Consider the following 11,030-nt stretch of genomic DNA (forward strand, 5'->3'; position numbering starts at 1 on the left):
CTACGAGTGGTAGATACTGATCACATGACCCTCCTAAATCAATGACAAAAGCGCGTAACATGTCCTCCAATATTTGAATAGTGCACTCGGACTGCCCGTCCGTCTGAGGGTGAAAAGTTGTGCTCAACTCAACTTGAGTACCCAACTCTCGCTGCACAGACCTCCAAAACTGTGAAGTAAACTGAGTGCCCCTATCTGAAATGATAGAAATTGGGACACCATGCAAACGAACAATCTCCCGGATATAGATCTCTACCAACCGCTCTGAAAAATAGGTAGTACACATAGGAATGAAGTGCGCAGACTTGGTCAGCCGATCCACAACCACCCAAATAGCATAGAACTTCTTCAAAGTCCGTAGAAGTCTAACTACAAAGTCCATAGCGATCCTCTCCCACTTCCACTCTGGAATATCCATCTACTGAGGTAAGCCACCGGTCTCTGATGCTCAATTTCACCTGCTGACAATTGAGACACCGAGCTACAAATCCCATAATGTCTTTCTTCATTATTCTCCACTAATAATGTTTCCTCAAATCTTGATACATCTTCGTGGCACTCGGATGAATAGAATACCGCGAGCTATGGGCCTCTTCCAGAATCAACTCCTAAAGCCCATCTACATTGGGCACACAAATCCGGCCCTGCATCTTCAACACCCCATCATCACCAATGGTCACATCTCTGGCATCATCATGCTGAACTCTGTCCTTAAGGATAAGCAAATGCGAATCATCATACTGGCACTCTCTGATATGATTATATAAGGAAGACCGAGAAACCACACAAGCCAATACCTGACTGGGCTCCGAAATATCTAACCTCACGAACCGATTGGCCAAGGCTTGAACATCAACTACAAGAGGTCTCTCCCCAACTGGAATATATGCCAAACTCCCTATACTCACCGCCTTTTGGCTCAAGGCATCGGTCACCACATTGACCTTTCCCGGATGGTACAATATAGTAATATCATAATCCTTTAGCAACTCCAACCATCTCCGCTACCTCGAATTAAGATCCTTCTACTTGAATAGGTGTTGAAGGCTACGATGATCAATAAACACCTCACAAGACATACCATACAGATAATGCCACCAAATCTTTAACGCGTGAACTATGGCAGCCAACTCCAAATCATGAACGGGGTAGTTCTTCTCATGGAGCTTCAACTGACGAGAAGCATAAGCAATAACTCTACCCTCCTGCATCAATACACAACCAATACCAACTCTCGAAGCATCACAATACATGGTATGTGAACCTGAACTGATGACAAAACTAACACTTGAGCTGTGGTCAAAGTTGTCTTGAGCTTTTGAAAGCTCTCCTCACACTCGTCCGACCATACAAATGAAGCACCCTTCTGAGTCAACTTGGCCAAGGGCGATGCGATAGATGAGAATCCCTGAACAAACCATCGATAATAACCCGCCAAACCACGAAAGCTGCAAATCTCTGTGGCTGAGGACGGTCTGGGCCAACTCTGAACCGCCTCTATCTTCTTTGGATCAACCTAAATACCCTCACTAGACACCACGTGCCCCAAGGAAGCCATTGAACTAAGCCAAAACTCACACTTGGAGAATTTTGCATAAAGCTTCTCCTTCCTCAATCTCTGCAACATAACTCTCAAATGCTCCACGTGCTCCTCCTGACTATGTGAATACACCAAAATATCATCAATGAAGACTATGACAAACAAGTCGAGATAAGGCCAGAACACACTGTTCATCAAATCCATGAACGCTGATGGGGAATTGGTCAGTCCAAAACACATCACCAAGAACTCATAATGACCATATCGGGTCCTGAAAGCTATCTTAAGAATATCTGAGTCCTTGATATTCAACTAGTGATAACCTGACGGAGATCAATCTTGGAGAACACTCTCGCTCCTTGAAGCTGGTCGAATAAATCATCAATGCGAGGCAAAGGTTACTTGTTCTTAACTGTTACTTTGTTCAATTGCCTATAACCAATGCACATCCTCATAGTGCTATCCTTCTTCTTCAAAAATAGAACCGGCACACCCAAGGTGAAAAACTAGGCCGAATGAACCCCTTTTCAAGGAGTTCCTAAAGCTACTCCTTTAACTCTTTCAACTCCGTTGGTGCCATACGATACGACGGAATAGAAATGGGCTGAGTGCCCGGCACCAGGTCAATACCAAAATCAATATCCCTGCCCGGTGGCATGCCTAGTAGTTCTGCAGGAAACATATCAGAAAAATCCCTCACAACTAGAACATAATCAATATTGGAAGTCTCAACACCGACATCCCTCACAAAGGCCAGATACGAAAGACAACCTTTCCCAACCATACGATGGGCCTTCAAGAATGAGATCACTCTACTGAGAACATAATTAGTCAAACCTCACCACTCAATTCATGGCACACCCGGTATAGCCAATGTGACTATTTTAGCATGACAATCCAGAATAGCACGACACAGAGATAGCCAATCCATGCCTAAAATGACATCGAAATCCACCATACACAATAATAAAAGATCTATATAGGTCTCCAGTCCCCCAATAGTCACCACACATGACCGGTACACATGGTCTACAACAACAGTATCACCCACCAGGGTAGATACATGAACAGGTGAAGTAAGAGACTCACGAGGCATACCCAAATAACGAGCAAAGTATGATGACACATAAGAAAAGTTGGAACTGGGATCAAATAATACAGAGTCATCTCTATGGCAGACTGAAACAATACCTATAATAATAACATTAAAAGCAATAGCATTGGGTCTAGCTGGAAGTGCATAGAAACAGGCCTGACCGCCACCTGATCGACCTCCCCCTCTAGGGCGACCCCTAGCTGACTGACCTCCACCCCTAGCTGGCTGGGCGGGTGGTGATAAAGTAACTGGCGCTGAAGCCGATAATTGACCCCTCTGCTGAGATGAACCCGCAAGACGACGAGGGCACTACCTCCACATATGACCCATCTCTCCACACTTATAACAACTCCCAGGTGCTGGAGAAGGGGACTGAAGGGAACCCCTCGCATCGGAGTGACTAGCTGATGTACCTGGCATAGAAGAGCCCTGAATTGATGGAGCACGAGACGAGCTCTAAGTTGGAAGGACACTAAGTGATGACTGGCCCTGATGAGAACTGTGAGAACCATGACCCAATGACGCCCCACGATAACCTAGGTGAGCTGGCTGAGTATGCCTGAATGGATGGCCTCTACCGTGCTGAAACTAACCTCTCGAAGGAGTACCACTGTAACTACCATATCTTCGAGGCCTTTTGGCCTCCCTCTCCTCTCACTCCTAGCGACGAACCGACTCAATCTCATGGACGATATCCACAACCTCCTCGAAAGTAGCACCGATCACCCTCTCCCTGGTTATAAAAATATGAAGCTAATAAGTAAGGCCATCAACAAACCTCCTAATCATCTCTCTATCTGTCGGAACCAACCAAATAACATGATGAGCTAACTCGGATAACCTCATCTCATACTACATCACAGTCATCTCTCCCTAACGCAACTACTCAAACTCCCTACGTAGCTCCTCTCTACGAGACTACGACACATACTTCTCCAGAAAGAGAATGGAGAATTGCTGCCAGGTAAGGGGTGCTGCACCAACAGGCCTATGCCTCTCAAAAGTCTCCCGCCAAGTGAAGGCAGCTCACAAAAATTGATAAGTAGTGAAAGCGATCCCGCTGGTCTCCAGAATACTCATTGTATGAAGCATCCTCTAATACTTATCCAAGAAACTCTGAGCATCATCACCCTCTGCACCACTGAAGGTCGGAGGTTGAAGTCTACCAAACCTCTCCAACCTACGCTGCTCATCCTCTGGCATGGAAGGAACTACATAGTCCTGAGCAGCTGCAACTGGCCGGGCTGGATGTGCCCCCAGCGTCTGAAGTCCCTGCACGACCTGCTCAGGTGTGCGAGCGGCGGGAGTCTAATTGCCTCCCCCAGTTTGAGAAGTAGCTGCGGCTGTAGTGATTGAAACCGCTTGAGCTAGGCCAGTGCAAACTGATAGAATTTGAGCCAAGGCCTCCTGAAGACCCGAAATCACAATGGGCACAGCTGGTGGCTGAGCTGGTGCCGCTGGAGCATCCATAACTGGGACCTGATCCTGAACTAGGGCAGTTGGTGGATCTGCAGGTGCTACCCTAGCTGCTGTGCAGACCACACCTCTGCCCCTACTGCGACCACAACCGCGTCCTCGGCCTCTAGTGGCCATAGTTGGTGGTACTGGTAGTCATCTATCCTGGCCGGTAGCACATGTCCTCACATTCTGTGAGAGTATAGAATAGCATAAGTTTAGTATTCGGATCAACAAAGTCGCATGACAAGAATTTCAAGAATATGAAGTTTTCCTAAAGGTTCTGCAGCCTCTCGAGGATAAATACAAACTTCTCCATACCGATTCGTGAGACTCTACTAAACCTTCTCATGACTCGTGAGACCTACGTAACCTAGGCTCTGATACCAACTTGTTATGACCTAAACCTAGACCCAGTCGTGATGGCGCCTCTCGTGAAAACAAGGTCAGCTGACATTTACCCATTTCAGTTTTAAGTAGTTAACAATGAGAATTAAGTCTAAAACATTATAAATGACCCAACATTTAAGCAGTCAACAATACAATATGCGGAAGAACAACCCAACACAGCCCGATACTGAGGTGTTACTAGTCATACGCATCTAAAAATCCGGAATAAGACAAGAAAGTCTATAGAGTTCAATACAAATCCAAAACAAAGAGAAGTAAGACAAGGGAAGAAGCTCTAGGCTACGAATGCCGGCAGCTACCTAGAGAATATTCGGATCCGCCTGAGCTGGAAAGATCAACACTCGGGAGCGGGATCAGATACGTCTGAATCTGCACACAGGGTGCAAGGTGTAAAGTGGGTACTCCAACTCAGTGAGTAATAATCATAAATAAAGACTAAAAGCATGAAATCACGTAAGGCACATTATGGGCTATAATGAAGCAGTAAAACATGTAAGAACAGTAGTTCAGTAAAGATATGTAAAATCGTACAAGTTCAGTTTAAACTTCAAGAAATACCTATTCAACAATTAAACAAGTAAATGACAGGCAACTAAGACAGATAAGCACATAAAGGATTGCCCCTCGGGCACAATGTCAACAATACCAGCCCCTCGGGCTATATCTCACATCACAATGGGTACCCGCGCTCACTAGGGGTGTGCAGACTCCTAGAGGGGCCCAATACGGCCCAAGTGCAATATCAAACCATCTCGGGGCATCGTTACTTGGCTCTCAGACTCATATCAACAAGCCACCTCATAGCGTACATATCTCAGGCCCTCGGCCTCATAATCATGATTAGTGTTTCCTCACAACATAGGCCCTCGGCCTTACTCAGTCAAAAATCCTCACAAGTCACTCGGCAGTAGTAAAACATGATTCTCAGCCCAATTATCATTTAAAAGATCATTTAGGTGTTAAAAACATAGTAAACATGGCTGAGTATGAAAATAGTGAAATATAACATGACTGAGTTCAAGTATAAAGTCAAAACAGTGAGGAAATATCAATAAAAATTCACGAAGGGTTCAAATAGATGGCACGAGGCCCAAATATGGCATTCAACCCAAATAATGATGATAGCAAATAGATTTCAGTCAAATACGCGGTAAAATAGTCATTCGGGATGGACTAAATCACAATCCCCAACAATGCACGATCCCACGCTCGTCTTTAAGCATGTGTATCCCCTCAATGTAGCACAACGATGTGCAATCCGGGGTTTCATACCCTCAGAACATCATTTACAATCATTACTCACGTCAATCCGGTTAAATCTCTAGCCTGCGATGCCTTTGACCCTTGAATCGGCCTCCAGTCACATCGAATCTATCCAAAATCAGAATCACGACATCAAAATATGCTAAGGGAACGAAGCCCAAGCAAAAATAATCAATATACGACACAAATCCCAAAATTACCAAAACCCGACCCCAGGACCACGTCTCGAAATTCGATAAAATTCACATCAATGGATTCCTTATCTTCCCACGAGTTCATACATATCAAAAGTACCAAAATCCGAGCACAATAGGTCCCTCAAATCCTCAAGTCTAGGTCTCTAATACCAAGCCCTAGTTTCCCCAATTTTAACCCTTAATTTCCATTAATTATAGCTCTAATAAGTGAAATAATACCATAGGAACGAGTTTTAGGTCCAAAATACTTACATCAATAAAGTTTCCTTGAAATCCCTCTTCAAAATCGTCCAAAAAGCTCCAAAGCTGACTTAAAAATGGTGAAATTGCTCAAAAAACGCGAAAGACACAATTTATACCTTCTGGCCCAGATATTTTCACATCTGCAGCCATATACCCGCTTCTGCAGTACCACATTTGCAGCTAAAGAACAGCTTCTGCGGTTTTCACTTATTCCGCCACGATCAGCATCTGCGATGCACCAGCCACACCTGCGCCATCGCAGGTGCGGTCTACTAACCGCTTCTGCAGTTTCCTGCCTCCCTAGCTCTATTCCTCTTCTGTGGCTCCCTTTCACGCATCTGCAAGATCGCACCTGCGGTCCCAAATCCGTAGGTGCGAAAATACCAAAAGCAGAAAAATCTGCAGCTTCAACAAAATCTCAAACTCTCCGTCAACCATCCGAAATCACCCCAAGGCCCCCGGGACCTCAACTAAAAACACCAACATATTTCAAAACCTTATTCAAACTTGTACCAATCTTTTAAACACCTCAAACAACATTGAATCAACCAAAACATATTAGATTCAAGCCTAAGTTTTCAAAATCTTCCGAATTATGCTTTTGATCAAATATCCAACTAAACCACGTCCGAATGACCTGAAATTTTGCACATATATCCCAAATGATACAACGAAACTACTGCAACTCTCGGAATTTCATTCCGACCATTATATCAAAATCTCACCTATCAACCGGAAACCGCCAAAATACCAACTTCTCCAATTCAAGCCTAAATCTACTCCGAACCTCCAAAATTCATTCCGATCACGCTCCTAAGTCCCAAATCATCTTCCAAAGCTAACCGAATCATCAGAACTCACATCCGAGCCCTCTAACACATAAGTCAACATCTAGTTGACTTTTCCAACGTAAGATTCTTCAAAAGAGACTAAATGTCTCAAACCTTACCAAATCCTTTCCGAACCCGAGCCAACCAACTCGATCACATATAGAACCGATAGACAAAGCAATAAAAAGTAGAAATGGGAGAAACAGAGCGGCAACTCATGAGACGACTGGCTGGGTCATCACAGAAACTCACCCCAATGGATTGTTCTTTACAAGAACAATCATTTGGGGTCAATTTTGAGCTATATCGAAGCCCAAGTAGAGATCCGCCTCAGATCTTGCCCTGTTTCTCAATAGGTACAGTATTGTCCTCGCTTGTTCATTTTAGTATTTTGATTCATGTTTAGGAAAACTAAAAGAAAAAGCCCACAGTGGTGTTTGTTTATCGATTTATTAGACTATTGTCTCATTTAGTTTTTTTTTTATTTTCGTTTTTTGTTTAATTCCGCTTTTTTGTTTGTTGTTGTTTTTGTTAGCCAATAATTTAGTCAGTAGTATTAATCAGTTCACTCCAAGTTCATAACTATTTTGGGCATATCTGTGTGGTATTTCCCGTTCCTTCTTTCGTTGTTCTTCCTTTTCTTTTCTTCATATTTGTTTTCTTATTTTAGTTTGCATGCTTGGGATTTTCAGTATTCTATTATTATGTGTTTGATCGTCTCGCCTATGTTAATATAAATCAGCATGGTTATTTCTGAGTTCGGCCGTCTCTTTGATTTGATTTAGGATAATTGTTGGTTCTGTTGATGTTTGCTATGATCTGTAAATTATTAGATACTTTTGGGGGGTTAATTGAATAATAGAAAAACTTAAAGGGGTCATTTGAGGGGTGGGCAAATGGAAAAATGAGATAAGTCCATGTAGAGGGTTCTAGAACATGGGCAGCTGGCCCTATTTGGTCAGTACAAAATACTGAAGCCAATTAGGGACATCCGACTGTCCAATTCTGTTAAAAAAGATGCTCTTTGAGGGCTGCTTTCAAATGGAATAATTCCTGACTTGGAGAGCACGCAACAACCCTCTTTGAGTATAAATAGAACCTTTTCTTCACTCATTAGGGAGATATTTTTCAGAACCCTAAAAACACTCCAAAAGGTTCAACTACTGTTTCATTAGTAGCTGATTCTCTTTTCTTCTGATTTTAAAAAAAACTTAGAAAACTTCTTTGGGATTTCTGATTTTCTAATTCCAGTATGGATTATGTTTGAGGCTGTGTGTTGTTTTCTTGTTGCTGATCTCTACTGACTTCTTGCTGAGCTTCTTTACCTTGTCTTTGTTCTTGACATCCAGGTATCTCTATGAACTTTTGAGTGGCAAAATGAAGCTCTAAAGCATGTGTTTAGTCTTTAATGTAACAAGAAGATGGGTATTCGAATGTTAAATTTCAGTTTTTATTATGTATGGTGTTTGCAAGTTATTTTGTTTAGTATTTCTGTTTTAGTTTTGTTTAAGCATTCTGAATCCGGTGTTCTAGTCTATAACTTAGTTATTTGTATGAATGTTCAAATTAGTCTAGCTGTTCCATGTACTGTTTGACAGTTTTAAAATGTTTAGTCGCCATAGTAGTTCATTTGGTCTTTACTAGAAGATGCTGGATCTGTACTGTACATGTCAAAAAGGGACAGTGTTTGATTGCTAAGCACCATCAGCTAAATTATCTCGAATTTCAATAGTGTTAAAGTGATTGCATATTTAAGTTTAAGGTGATTCATGAATAAGTAAGGTTTAATCTCTTATTGTTAGTACTAATAGCATGTTAATAATTTAAACTTACAATATGGTTGGTTAGCCTATGATTTTTCCAGAATTTTTATAATATTTTGTGTTACATGTGATTTAGAGGAAATTGAGCCTTAATGTCGAAGGCCCTTCTGCTGGAAGTAGTTGGGCCTGGCATTGGCCCAGATGAAGCAGCTTGGTCGAATTGGTGTGCGTCTGTTTTTTGCTTACTTCCTCTTTTAGGCTCAATTTCGAGCCCAGTCCACACCGGCCATATTTTCTTGGCAATCTTCTTTTAGATAATGTAATGGGCCTACTTTTGGCCCAGTTCTTCTCAAACAATTAAAGACTTAGTTTATCTTCCAATGCACACTTACAATTAGTAGCTTTATATTTAATTTCAACTTAGATTAAACATGAACCTTCGTAGTTTGCTTTAGGCGCGCTATAATAAATTATCATAGCTATGGTACGGTTCCCGTGACGTAGTTGTGATATATAATTTCCAAATCCAGGGTTACATTTATGTGTCCCGGAATCTAATAATGTTAATAAATTAAACGTATTGTAGGTTGTGGGTACGGTTCCCATGACACGATTCGCAATGTGTACTAAACAAACAAGTGTACGACAATCGTAACTTGTTCCAGAATAATTCCATAAATAATTAAAAGCGGTCAAAGGTGAAAAAATGCACAATAGGTTTAAAATATGCAGTTAATCATATAATTAGGCCAATAATAATAGTTGAGCGACCGTGCTAAAACCACGGAACCCGGGAATGCCTAACACCTTCTCCCGGGTTAACATAATTCCTTACCTGGATTTCTGTGTTTCGCGGACTGTAAAACAGAGTCAAACTTCCTCGATTTAGGATTTTAAACCGGTGACTTGGGACACCATAAATTATCCGAAGTGGCGACTCTGAATTTAAATATAAATAATACCGTTTCGGTTATTGTCACTTTAATTGAAAAAACTCCTTTCGGGTAGAAAAAGGAAGTGTGACACTAGGCATTCTTTATCGAATTTAACTTGTATATATTGTTACTATTGTCAGACCTCTCTATAACAACATTCTTATATAACAACACTTCACTATAAAAGCCAAGTTTCTCCGGAACCAAATTTCATGTTCTGTTATAATATATGTTTTCTATAGCAGTAATTCGCTATAACATCTAAAAATATTTGGAACAAACGAGATTGTTATAGAGACGTTTGACTGTATCACTGTATATTAACCGGTTATAATATGTTAACATGTTATTTGTTACATTTATTGTGTTAATAAAATAAATTTACTGTGAACTATTACATGTCATTTAGGTCACATTTACCTATATTATTGTGTCAAAAAATTATAATTTATCCATGTATAGAACTTAAATTCTTCTTTATGTTATAGTGGTGTACTATGTTGTGATATGTAGTGTTGTCATGGTTTTGCATCTTGCAGATTTGGTGTTCAAGGGAAGTCTTTTCACTCATGATTTTATAGTTAAACAACCTCACAGTTCCTCACCTTATTACCCAAATTAACACGGTCAATGGCTTGATTAAACATATATATATCTCACCTCAATATGTAAGTTGATTTGGACTGTTGGGGAAAGAAATAAACATGCAGACAAGCCAATGCCTTGCTAATAAAAAAAACTTTGAGCCATTAGGGCAATAAGCTTTTGGCACTTTAATTTACCCCCTCTATCAGTCTATTACAGTTTCTTTGAGTTATTATCTATGTATATATAGCATATCAGTCTATCACGATTTCTTTGAGTTATTATCTATGTATATGTAGCAAAATCATGAATTTATTGGTTTTCAGCCCTATATTCACGGAGCAAGCATGCGAGGCTCATGTACTCTTCAACAAGGGCAGGCTTAGAATACTAGAACAGATAGACCACTCCAGCTACAATATGTGTATGGATGTAACTTAATTTTGTATATACTTTATAGTTTACACCATCAGTTTATTTTTACCTTGTCATAATAAGTTATTTACTTTATATTTCAAGTTATTCAGACTTTAATGAATAGTTATTCTGTTGTTGCAAGTTAAACTCCATAGGTGTATGCACAAGAAAATTGAAGACAAAATAACGTCTAAAATAACATACATCAGTGGCCCAACTAACCGGAATGGTATTTAAAATATCACTACTAGAATTCCGGAAAAAAGCGACCAAACTTTAGCGACCAAAGTTGGTC

The 11,030-nt window shown here is 41.0% G+C and overlaps 1 long non-coding RNA gene across 1 annotated transcript; it reads left to right on the forward strand.

The window, feature by feature from the left end:
• Positions 1-8,093: 8,093 nt before the first annotated feature.
• On the forward strand, positions 8,094-10,828 carry LOC107794379 (uncharacterized). The gene is made up of 2 exons (XR_001649920.2): positions 8,094-8,384; positions 10,645-10,828. It is a non-coding gene; the product is annotated as an uncharacterized LOC107794379 (long non-coding RNA).
• The last annotated feature ends 202 nt before the right edge of the window (positions 10,829-11,030 follow it).

The sequence above is a fragment of the Nicotiana tabacum genome, chromosome 3 (genome assembly GCF_000715075.1).
Source record: "Nicotiana tabacum cultivar K326 chromosome 3, ASM71507v2, whole genome shotgun sequence".
Classification (NCBI taxonomy): Eukaryota; Viridiplantae; Streptophyta; class Magnoliopsida; order Solanales; family Solanaceae; genus Nicotiana; species Nicotiana tabacum.